Source organism: Equus przewalskii, chromosome 20 (assembly GCF_037783145.1).
Source record: "Equus przewalskii isolate Varuska chromosome 20, EquPr2, whole genome shotgun sequence".
NCBI classification, from domain to species: Eukaryota; Metazoa; Chordata; class Mammalia; order Perissodactyla; family Equidae; genus Equus; species Equus przewalskii.
In genome coordinates, this window is record NC_091850.1 from 18,458,307 (window position 1) to 18,469,737 (window position 11,431).

General features: G+C 38.4%; 1 long non-coding RNA gene across 1 annotated transcript in view; it reads left to right on the forward strand.

Moving 5' to 3' along the window:
• Window positions 1–11,197, forward strand: part of LOC139077816 (uncharacterized) — a 34,058-nt gene extending 22,861 nt beyond the window's left edge. The window contains exon 3 of the long non-coding RNA XR_011530336.1: window positions 10,566–11,197. This is a non-coding gene — a long non-coding RNA (uncharacterized lncRNA). The remainder of the gene's footprint in view (window positions 1–10,565) is intronic.
• The last annotated feature ends 234 nt before the right edge of the window (window positions 11,198–11,431 follow it).

An 11,431-nucleotide genomic window follows, 5' to 3' on the forward strand; every position in this document is an offset into this window, starting at 1 on the left:
AATTTTCCTGCTTGCCAAGTTCTGCTTCTAGCCAGCATGGGATTATGTATGTCACCTGGGGACAGAGATGGCATGGGGATCTAAAACCTAGAGTTAATTCTATAAACTCATTTAGAGCAAAAGTTTAATTGTCCCCCTATCAACTGAGTCTTTTATCTGAGCTGAGTTGCGATAAAAAACAAATTGGTGAGTTTCATTTGCTCTGCTTGCTTTGGCTCCTGTGCATAGCATCAGGAACACAAGTAAGTCAGAGAGAAGGAGAAGCAAAGGATCTGCACAGGCCAGCGAGCTTCCGTCTGGTCATGTTGGCCAAAGAGCAGCACGTGTTAAGTGCATCATTGAATAAGTTGTTGACCTTTCTTTTTTTTTTTTTAAATTGAGTTATTGATAGGTTACAATCTTGTGAAATTTCAATTGTACATTAATGTTTGTCAGTCATGTTGTAGGTGCACCACTTCACCCTTTGTGCCCACCCCCCACCCCGCCTTTCCCCTGGTATCCACTAAACTGTTCTTGGTCCATAATTTTAAATTCCTCATATGAGTGGAGTCATACACAGATTATATTTCTCTTGCTGGCTTATTTCACTTAACATAATTCTCTCAAGGTCCATCCATGTTATTGCAAATGGAATGATTTTGTTCTGTTTTGCAGCTGAGTAGTATTCCATTGTATATATGTACCACATCTTCTTTATCCATTCGTCTGTTGCTGGACACTTAGGTTGCTTCCACGTCTTGGCTATTGTAAACAGTGCTGCAATAAACATTGGGGAGTTGTTGACCTTTCTATGTGGGGAAATAAGCATTGGGCAATCTGCTTCACAAAAGACTGGAACTAGTCTGGAAATATTACTTTCTAATGCCCACTTTTTCTCATTTATAAGCCAAACGGCTAAGTAGTGCTGTCCCTGGAGATGGAGATGGCTAAGTGCCAGTTGGGGGGATAGAAATAAGAAAGGGAGTATGGCCTTTTACTGCTGCCAAATGGATAGGCTCTTTCTCTCCCCTCTTGTGTCCTTACCACCTCCTACTCCCTGAGAGTCCACAGCCAGAAGAGGCAGGTGACCAGTGGTAAAGCCTGTTGGCATGCCGGAAGGGTATCCAGTCTACTTCGTGCAAACTTATTCAGTCCATCAACCTCCTTCCATCTCTACTACCACCTCCCTAGCAGTGGGTTTATATTCAAAATATTCAATAACTAGTATGGTGCAAGGCACTGACCTATCAGGGTAGAAGCTGGTTATAAACAACTAAAATAGTCATACTGGTTAGCCCTGTTCTTTGGAATCTAAGGTCCAATTACCTCTGGCCTAGACCCTGTAAGGGCCTCCTAAGTGGCCCCTGCAGTGCACCCTAATCTACTGCACAGTAGTCAGAGTGATGTTTTTCAGGTGCAAATATTATTTGATCACCTCCCCCGCTCCCCCTCACTTCTTAAAACCTTTCCATGGTCCTCCATAGCTCTTAAGATAAAGAGGATCTCCTTAACATGGCCTTTAAAGCCTTACATAATTTGTCCCCTCTCTGCCTGTAATATAATTGATAGTCTATTTCCCACACAAAGCTGTAAGCTCCATGAAAGCAGGGACTGTATTTGTTTTTTTCCCACAATTATTTTCCAGTGACTACCTAGTATAGTGTCTGACACACAGCAGGAGCTCAGTAAATAGTCTTTGAATGAATAAATAAATCATGAAATAATCCCAACTTATCCAACATGTATCTTCATATTTAGTCCAGGATTTTTATTGTATACACATGTGAATATGTTTTTAATAAACAGTTTTGTAGAAAATATTTGTTCATGTTTCTTATATTGTTGAACTGCAACGGCATTCTCCTAGTGGTGGATGTCAGACACCTGGGAGCTGTTCTGGGCTGCCATCTTTGCATCCCCCAGCCCATGTCTAAATAGTCACGTGGCACTATACTATTTCCCAAATGATTCTCCCAATTGTTCCCTCCTCTCCAACTGCTGACAATGGCTTGGTCCAGGTCTCATCATTCCTTCAGTTACTTCCAACCGGGTCTCCCTACTTTCTTTCTTACTCTCCTTCAGTCCATCTTCTGCAGAGCTTCTAGGGGAAATTTCCTAAAACCTAAATTTAGTCATGTCATTATCTTGCCTTAAAATTCGTAGCATGCCCCCCAGAGGATCAAATCTTATAAATCTATAAAACCCTTATAAATCTGATAATCTATAAAACTCTTCATCATTTGGGACCTGTCTACTCTTTTAGACCTTATTCATTTAATAAATAGTTACAGTTATGAATCATATAATGAGGTTTCAGTCAACCACGGGCCACATATATGATGGAGGTCCCATCAGATTGGTACCATATAACCTAGGTGTGCAGTAGGCTATACTATGTAGGTTTATCTAAGTACTGTAGGGGAGGAAGAAATTTTCCTCTATCCTGTTAGGTTCTTCTAACTGGTCTAAGAATTAAACTGACATGAGACAGATTAACAGGAGAAAACCAAAAGTTTAATAATTTGTACATATGGGAGAAACCCAGGAAAACTAACTCACCAAAATGCCCAAAGCTTTCACCTTAAATGCATCTTCAGCTAAAGACAAAAGAAGATGTTGCCGGTGGGGAGAGTCAGGGACTTCAAAGGGAAGGAAGGCAGTTCGCCAGTGGGTGAAAAGGAGAAAATGTTTGGAAAACAAGTGTTTGGCCACACAGAAACAGAAGAACGCAGAGGGAGCCCCACAAACAGGCTTTTCTCAGTTCCTCCCTGTCTACCACCTAGTTCATGTTATGCTAAGGTGACAGCTTGCTTCCTGGGGCAGGTTTTTATATCTAAATTCTTTTAGGCAGTTAAAGGGAAAGTAAGAAGAAAAACTTTCTGAGTCTTTTGTTTATTAAAAATAATCAGCCTAAAATAATCCTCATGTTAAAGAGATACATTTTGGGGTGGCAAATTTTGTTCCCCTTCAGTATACTCTATGATATTTGCACAACAATGAAATTGCCGATCGACACATTTCTCAGAATGTATCCCTGTCGTGAAGTGACACCTGACAGTATTGAACACTTACTACATACAAGGAGATCTATTGGAATCATTGTGGTGAATAAGGCAGTACTTTCTTTGCCCTTATTGCAAATGCTGTCTAATGTAGATTTATCCCATGGAACAACCATATGTAGCTAACATTTGTGGTTCCTAGAACCTGTTACCCCCTCATATTTCTTTGCCATTGTTGAGGTGCCTCTTCTCTTCCTCACCTCTATTCACATCAACCTGACAAACTCCTATTTATTTTTCAGGACTTAATTTAAGAACCATTTCTCTTGGGACAGTTTGTCTGATCACCTCCCGCCCTCTAGGAAGGATTTACTATTCTTTCATTGTTCATTTTCTACCATGCTACTGGTTACACTGTTTATATTATTTTATCTCTCTCAACACTAGTCTATAAACTCCATATCAAATGATTCTTTGTCTTAGTCATCATCATCTCTCCAGAGAATGGAAGAGTACCTGTTCAGTGGTAAACAGGCATTCAGTAATGTTTGTTGACTGAGAAAATGTTTTCTCGGAATGTGGGACCCAAGATATGGCATATATTATGGGTCCTTCTGTTCCAAGCAGATTTTAATATCTTAAGAAATCATAATTTATTATAGTAGTTTGTTGATATACTTTAAAATTTAGTATATTTTAAAGTGTAGGGCTCCATTTTATTCAATATCTTTTGTTTAAATGGAATCCACTTGTAAACTGACCCCTTACAAAGCTTATTATCAACTATGGTAATTAACTTGTTTAACTTGAATGATGTACACACAACTATGACAAATCTTATCAGTAAAAATTTTCATTTGACCCTACTTTGATTTTTGATAGACTTTGGCATGGTCTGGTAAGGTAAACATTGATATTATCCCTCCTGGAATTTGCCAGATTCTATTCCTATTAATGGGGATAGACATTTTACCAATTCATTTTCAAGCTAGGTCGCTCATCCATTTCTTTTCTCCCAGGACACCCAGTTGTTTCCATCTCTTTGTTATCCTTAAGCATAAAGTTAATGTGAACTACTTCCCTTGACAGCAGACCCTAGTTAGAGCTCTCTGGGATGTGAGGATTCCAGTGGAGGGTCATCTGAGATGGGAGTAACTAGGAATTGGTCTTGTTAATGCACAAATACTTGTTAAGCACCTGCTCTGTGCCCAACTCTGTGGTAAGGTATAATTACTTCTGTCCTATTCACCACTGTATTTCCAATGCCTAATAAATGCTTGATGAATATTTTTTGAATGAATAAATTTTGGAAAATATCCAGCCTGTTCTTGGAAAGGTTGGGAAGAAGAGTAGGGAGAGAAGTATTGATCATGCACCTATTATGTGCCAAGGCCTGTGTTCACACTTTCCACACATTATAAGTTTTTACAAGAGCCCTTGAGGTAGATGTGCTTATTTTATTTTCCATGCATCCCTTGTTTTTCCAGGTACAGAGCTAAGGAGTAAAATAGAAATCACATGAACAGTATCATTGTATTCTTAGCTCTGGACTTACGCTGTCTCTATTGATAGACCAAAGCTCTTCCAAAGCTCCCTCAGTTATTATGGAAAATGTCTGGGCGCGTCCCCTATGTACTCATGAAATAGCCTTTGCATTTACCACTGCCCTTCCATTTGCCACATCATGTCTACCATTTTCTTCCTCCCCTGGCTGCTGCTCTGGATGTTTCTGCCTGCTGAAGTCTCCAGGGGTTGGGCTGAGCAATAGTCCATGGCACGGAAGCTGCTCCACTGTCACATCATCACCTATTTTGTCCACAGATGCAGTAGTGTCAGGGACCTCTGAGAAAAACAACCTGGTGACCAGATTATTTTTCTCCAGCAGAGGAATAAACATCTGGAGGGAAGGCCTGATGTGGGCAGAGCACTTATTTGACGTGCTCTTACATGTGGTGTGGATGTCAGCGGCATGGAAATTGCTGCTCTGCTTCTCATGGAGGGAGTGTAGCTGGAGCTTCAGGCTAGACAGTCCACTGTCTGGCTCAGTCCATCTGATAATGGTGATTGCTGTTAAGATAAATCATCCAAAGGATGAGGGAGAGAGGTAGGAGAGGTTTGGGATCTGATGAGAAATGCCCCTGGGGGAACAAGTACTATGTCCTTCTTTGTAGAGACGCACCAAGGTTTAAGTAGGGGGAAGGCATGACAAGACCAAAAAAATTAACCTGGTAAATACTGTTAGCCTTTCCTTCTTTCTCTACCTTTGAAGGAGGAAGAGTCCTCTTTGCTTCAACAGTCCCAGGGACTGGGATTTTGTTCTGGTTAATGTCTGGGGTATACTATTGGAAGGAGCCCCAAAAGTTTAAATTGATATCCAAGAGACAGGGTTAAGAGCTATTCAGGAAGAATAATAGATTGAGAGAGAAGGGATACTGAGAGAAGTAAAGCAGTAGTATGCACTAGAGTTTTAACGACAGAGAGTGTAAGTGAGAAGGAGAGAGAAGAGTGGTTACTGAGCAGCTGTTACGAAGACTTCAGAGATGATGGAAAAAGAGGATCTTTAGGATCTTTGCTGTCTCTCTGAAAAATCTCAGTAAAACTTTAAGATATTTTTCAATGTATCTTTGGCTTTTGCACTTTTCCTGTTAGATATAGCACTGGTCTAAGTCTGGCCATGAGAAGGGTTCAGCTTTGTGTTACCATCTCATTGGAGAGCCAGGATGAAGCCATGAAACCATTGGCGAACAGAGCAATGGATTGTGAGGTATAGACAATATGTGTTTCCAGAGACCAGACAAAGCAAGAATCAATATAGGCTGTGGTTGTTGGTGAAGGTTTCAAAGAGCTTAATGGAACATAGCTGGGAATCAGATCTGAAAAACTATATAGGATTTGAATAGATGGAGAGAAGGAAGGACATTTTAGCCAGTGAAAATGTACCTAAGTAAAGGCATGAGGTAGGAATGAACATTTTCTCTAAGGTGGTTTAGTCAGGAGTTCAGCCTAAGGGGAAGAGAAAGAAGAGTGATGAGTTGTAACTGGGAATTAGAATGTATCGGCAAAGTCCGGTTGTGGAGGGTTTTAGAGGCTACACCAAGGAGGGTGTATGTAATTTACAATATGTAAATTAATTATGTAATTTAATTCTATTCTGTAGAATGATGAAAACTAGAGTTTTAAAAAGATTCATCTGGAGGAAGTGATTGAAATGGTGGAAGCCTGGAGACTTTTTGCTTTAAATCCATGTGTGAGGCATTTAGGGTTTGGACTTGGTGGAGAGGAAATGTTGAAAGGACGAATCATAGGACTTGTAACCGATTAAGATGTTCAGGACAGATGTGAGATCAGATTCAAATATAATTCTAAGTTTTCTGGTCTAGGGCTTCATTCATTCATTTATCCATTTGTCTTTTCACTTATTCAAGAAATATTTCTTGAGCACCTAGTGTGTTCTCCGTACTGAGATAGAGAGAACAAAAACATTGAACACTCCCTGACCTCATGGAACTTCCAAGAGAGGGAGAAACGGATAGTAAAAATATAAAAAGTAAAATATATAGCATATCAGCTGGTGATAAGTTCTTTGAAGAAAAATAAAGTAGAGAAGAGGAATAATGAGTTGCGGATAGGTAAAGAGGTTACAACGGTAAGTAATTGAAGTGGGCGTGTTGGAAAAGAAACTAGGTGTTGGGGAAAGATGAAATTTGGACACATCAGTGGCATGATATTCTGAGAAATGTAGGCCAGGAATTCTCATGGGACGTTAGTTTTGGGAGTTACCAGCATAGCTGTAGTAATTGAGGCTTTTATCTTGGGAGAACCCTTAAGCAGGAATTGATGAAAGACTGAGGTGTCAACCTTGGATACTGCCCATTTTTTAGGAGAATTCCTTGGGAAGAGGAAGAAGACCCAGGGAGGGAGCAGCAGAGTTCACGATGTCCCCAGGGTCAGAAAAAGGCAGGAAAGGAAGGGAACTTGCTGCTTAAGAATGTTTTTACTCTTCTTATATAGGTGGTAACTGGAAGGTGGGAGCTCATCAGTAGCGTCTTCCTCTACCCGGCGTCTTAATCATCCTCTGGTAATGTCTTAAGACAGTTTCTGTAAATATCTAGCAGATTGCTGAGTGAAAGGGCAATGAATCACTTGGCCTAGGAATGGATAACTGAAGTAAAATTAATTTTTCTCTGAACAAAATGAACCATGAAAATGACAGTGCCCCAAATAATGAGTACCTTATGAGTACTAAAGACTTTGTAGAAGTGTTTATTTCACAACTAATCCATCTACCCACCCTATATAAAGCTGTTATAATGTGTCTTTCTGCCATAGCCCCTGATCCTGAGGTTTTACAGTTTAGCACGAAAAACACCTACGTGGCAGGGCATGAAGGCTTTTAGACAGGGAAAAACCAGTTAGCAAATATAAAACATGAAACAAAAAGTAAATAAATAGGTGACTAATACTGTGGGTCTGAAGGGAATGGCTTACCAATTAGGCAATGACTTCTCATCATTTTACAAGGTAATGTTACTAATCCCTTCCTATGAAGTCAAGGATGCTAATGTACCTGTTATTTGTTTCCTCCACACTAGAGTCTTTTTCTTTTTAATTTAAAAGATTATAAGATAGACAAGTGAAGCAAAGAATGTTCTAGGACTCTGAGGGATTCAATTATGCGTCTTAGCCTGTGAATTATAAAGGCATCCTCTGCTGACACTCCTGTGTCAACTTGCAGGCTGGTATGATAAACAGTGACGCAACAACAACATAACTCAGGAGATTTTAAGTGATTGTGACCCACATCTCATTATGAAAAACTTAAATATTAATGATCTCTTGTAAAATCAGTATGCATTCAGCTGCATGGAAACTTAATAAGAAAAAATGAATAATGTTTAATTGGTCAAAAGCCCCTAAGACATTAATTTAAAAAATTAACTTACTACCTCTTTGTCCTATTCATTAACTCATAGGGGAATTAAAATAATCACAAATGATGGCAGTGATTGCAACAACAGTTCTTTATCTTATAATAATACCACATGAAATTCTTCAAGGCTGAAAATATTTGTTTCTATCCTTATGTTGCACAGACCATCTTTCAGTAATGGAAAGAAGCAAGTGATCAGCTTTAGTTTTGATGCTCCTGAATTATGACTCATCCCGTTTGGGAACCCGGAATGGTTGAATGGTATTATCCCTGACTTGCAAGCTCATGTTTTGCTATTGAAAGCAAATGCTTCCATTCCCACCTTCCCCTCTGCTCTTTTCTCTTTAAAATTCAAGACTAAAAGGGAGTAAATATTTTTCCACTTGAATCTTTTTTATTTTTGATTTTTCTATAAATAGTAAGCATAATGTCACCGTTCTTGAACTAATAATGATGGATATTTGAAGACAATATGTTGTCATTGATTTAGTTGCCTTTTTTTTGTTAGACTAGATATTTCTGTTACTAAAGTTGATTCAGTTTTGTATTTCTTTGTTTTCTTTGATGTGAGAAAGAAATGCTTACTTTCATAAAATATTTTAAAAATTAACATGTATCAACCCAATAACAGTCTCAGTATAATATTTAAAATTGCTTAAATATTGTTTTAGTTTTAAAGTTCTGTGCCCCTGTGATTGATAAATAGAACAAAGCAAAGTCAAAGAAACAGTAGTTAAATTGATTTTCTTAATCCTTCTTCCATAGGATCATCTGGAATGTGTTAAACACATCTTCCCTTTACCTTACCATAAAATCTACGAGGAAATAAATATTTTTACAGAAGTGAATCATTCATATTTGAAGTTAGTGAAATTGAGGCCACACTCAGATTTCTTTCTTTGTTATAGTAACTCCAAAGATACTTTACTGCATGGTTTAGTCTGGCCAAATAAAAAGAGAAATTGGGACCAAGATTCAAGAAAAGTATGTGTAGTGTACAATATCTGTGCTGGGAGATGCTTTGAAAGACTCAGAAAAAACTTTACATATATTGAAACATATCACATATCTTTACATATTATTAAATCTTAAAAAGCTGGACATAAAATGAAATGTGTAAAAGCCAACATTATGTCATGGGGAGCAGAAAAGAGAAGAAGCAGACATTATAAACTTTCTTATATGCTTTATACCAAAATTCTTTAAAAAAATAAACTAGAATGTGGCTTGCAGCCATAGGTGTAAAATAGATTATAAATTAATTTGGAAGCAGGTGTTTCCATGGTTGTGAGAAAAACAATGCCAACTGAACATTTCCATAGCATTAAAAGAGCAGACTATGGTTGTGCTTGCAACAGGCAAGAAAGAGAAATAAGATCATAATGCTGGAACATATTCTTCACTTTCTGAAACAAAACCTGGAGCCATAAATGCTGCAGCTGGAAGAGTTTTGTAGGAGTTTTGATCTTGGTGGGCGAATTCAGCATTAACGTCTTTAACTCAGACGCATAGCTTGCAGTAAAATCCATATCCACAAGGTATTTTCTATTCCCAAGTATGAAGTTTCTGTTCTTTCTTTTTCTTTTAAAAAGAAATAAACAAGGAACAAAAATTATTGTATTTGTTAAACTTCAATTTGTCTTTTCTTGGAGCAAGTAAAGTTGCAAAGCAGAAATTCTCAAGCTAGCCATTTATATAGTTATGGTATTGTTATACTTTATACTCACTGGCACAGACTCTCATTCCATTAGTGAGCTGTGCTGAAGAAGAACAGTGTCTGTACTTCCACGGGCAATATTTTCCTCTGATAAGAGTTGTGTTTCGCTTGATCACAGATTCCGTCTACGAGTTTTCCTACACCTAATTCTAGCAATTCCTACCCTCCACCCCCTTATTTTCATTTTGGGGCAAGGAAAAAGATCTGACACAGGACTCATTTGTCATTGTATTCCTTGGCCTTGGCTGAATGACAATTGTGACATCTTTTCCACTCTACTCTCCATAGAATGTGGACATGTGGGATACCTACATACAAATTAAAAAGAAAAAGTTACCCAGCACTCTTAATAGCCACTTACTTGATTACTAATGGGACTGTCACATAGTAGCTTGACATCATAATTAAAATATGCATAAAAATTTATTATAAAGTATATGTTTGAATATACGCATATAAATACTAAAGATATAAAGAAATACAAACTGTTGATCTTGTCATGTTTTAGTGGGAACTTTAATCTCTGCTTGTGTTTTCATTAATTTAAAACTACTAGGCAAAAAATAAACAAATGAATCATGTATCAAACAATTATTTTCCACCATTCTCCTCAAATTGAGTAATCATTTACTGAATTGCTTAGTTATTTAGGTTTGATTGAATCATATGGCATTGTTATTTCCATAGGAGATAAACAGTTGAATATTAGCAGCATCATATGGTGCAACCTAATAGATTTAGGTTCAATCACCAATCACGTATTTCCCTTTGTTTGTTCCAGCTAAAAGTATTTGGACCAGGAATCTTTTCTCCATGTGCTTCCATTGGAGGGACTCAGCTTTCCCCCACTAATTTACCCTATGCCCTTGTTTCTTCTTCAAGGAGCCTGTTTTCTCTGTCTTCATATTCCTTTTCCTTTCTTCTTTTGTTTCTGCAGAGGGAGACAGAGAGAGAGAAAGAGAAGAGGAAGAAGAGAGAAAAATGAAGAGCAATGGGGTGTGATCCTTCCCATGAAACTATCCCCAAATCCTTCTAAAGGTTCTAAACTCAAAAAATGTTTGAGTGTGAGTTGATTTTTGTAGGAACCAGTGAACAGATTGGGCTTCCTGCCTGGATTGATGTGTAGGAGCATAAAGGCAGAAGCCCAAGGAAACCAGTCCTGTGCGCTCACAAGAATCGTGAGGAGGACTTTGCCTTTTACAATCCTATAGAATTTGGGTTTGTCCAAGCTTAAACAGATCTCTAAGTTCTCTGTTTGACATCTGTGTTTCGTTTTGGGGTCCCGTCCAGTATCGTTTGAATTAAGGAGCAGAGCTGAACCAGGAGTACAGCCTTATAATGACTTCCAAACTGTGGGGTGCCCTGTGCAGGGAGATTAGGGGTTTGTTGGATTGGCTGAAAATCTTGATGATTTTGGAAATTCCATTTAAATTTAGAGTAAAGTTGTAGAAGCCATTCTGAGATAGGCAATACAGCCTTTGGGGAAAACGCTCTGTTTAATGTTGGCTGTTCAGAAAAAAGCCAGGTATACGCTGAATCATAAACAAGAAGGGTGGTAACTTCTGTCAATATAAGAGACATAAAAACAGACATAGGATTTCCTGGTATGCAATGTGGTTTTGTTAATGGAGAGAAGAGACATTTTGTGGCAAACTCCTACTAGCAGGAAAAACCATGGCTTTTCCAGAAATTAAGGTCAGGAAATGGGAAAGAAGCCAGAGAGGATAACTACTCCAGCGCCATGAGCAAAGGTGCTCATATAAACGCCTAAGCTTTTCTTATCTGTAGATGAGGCCCTAGAGG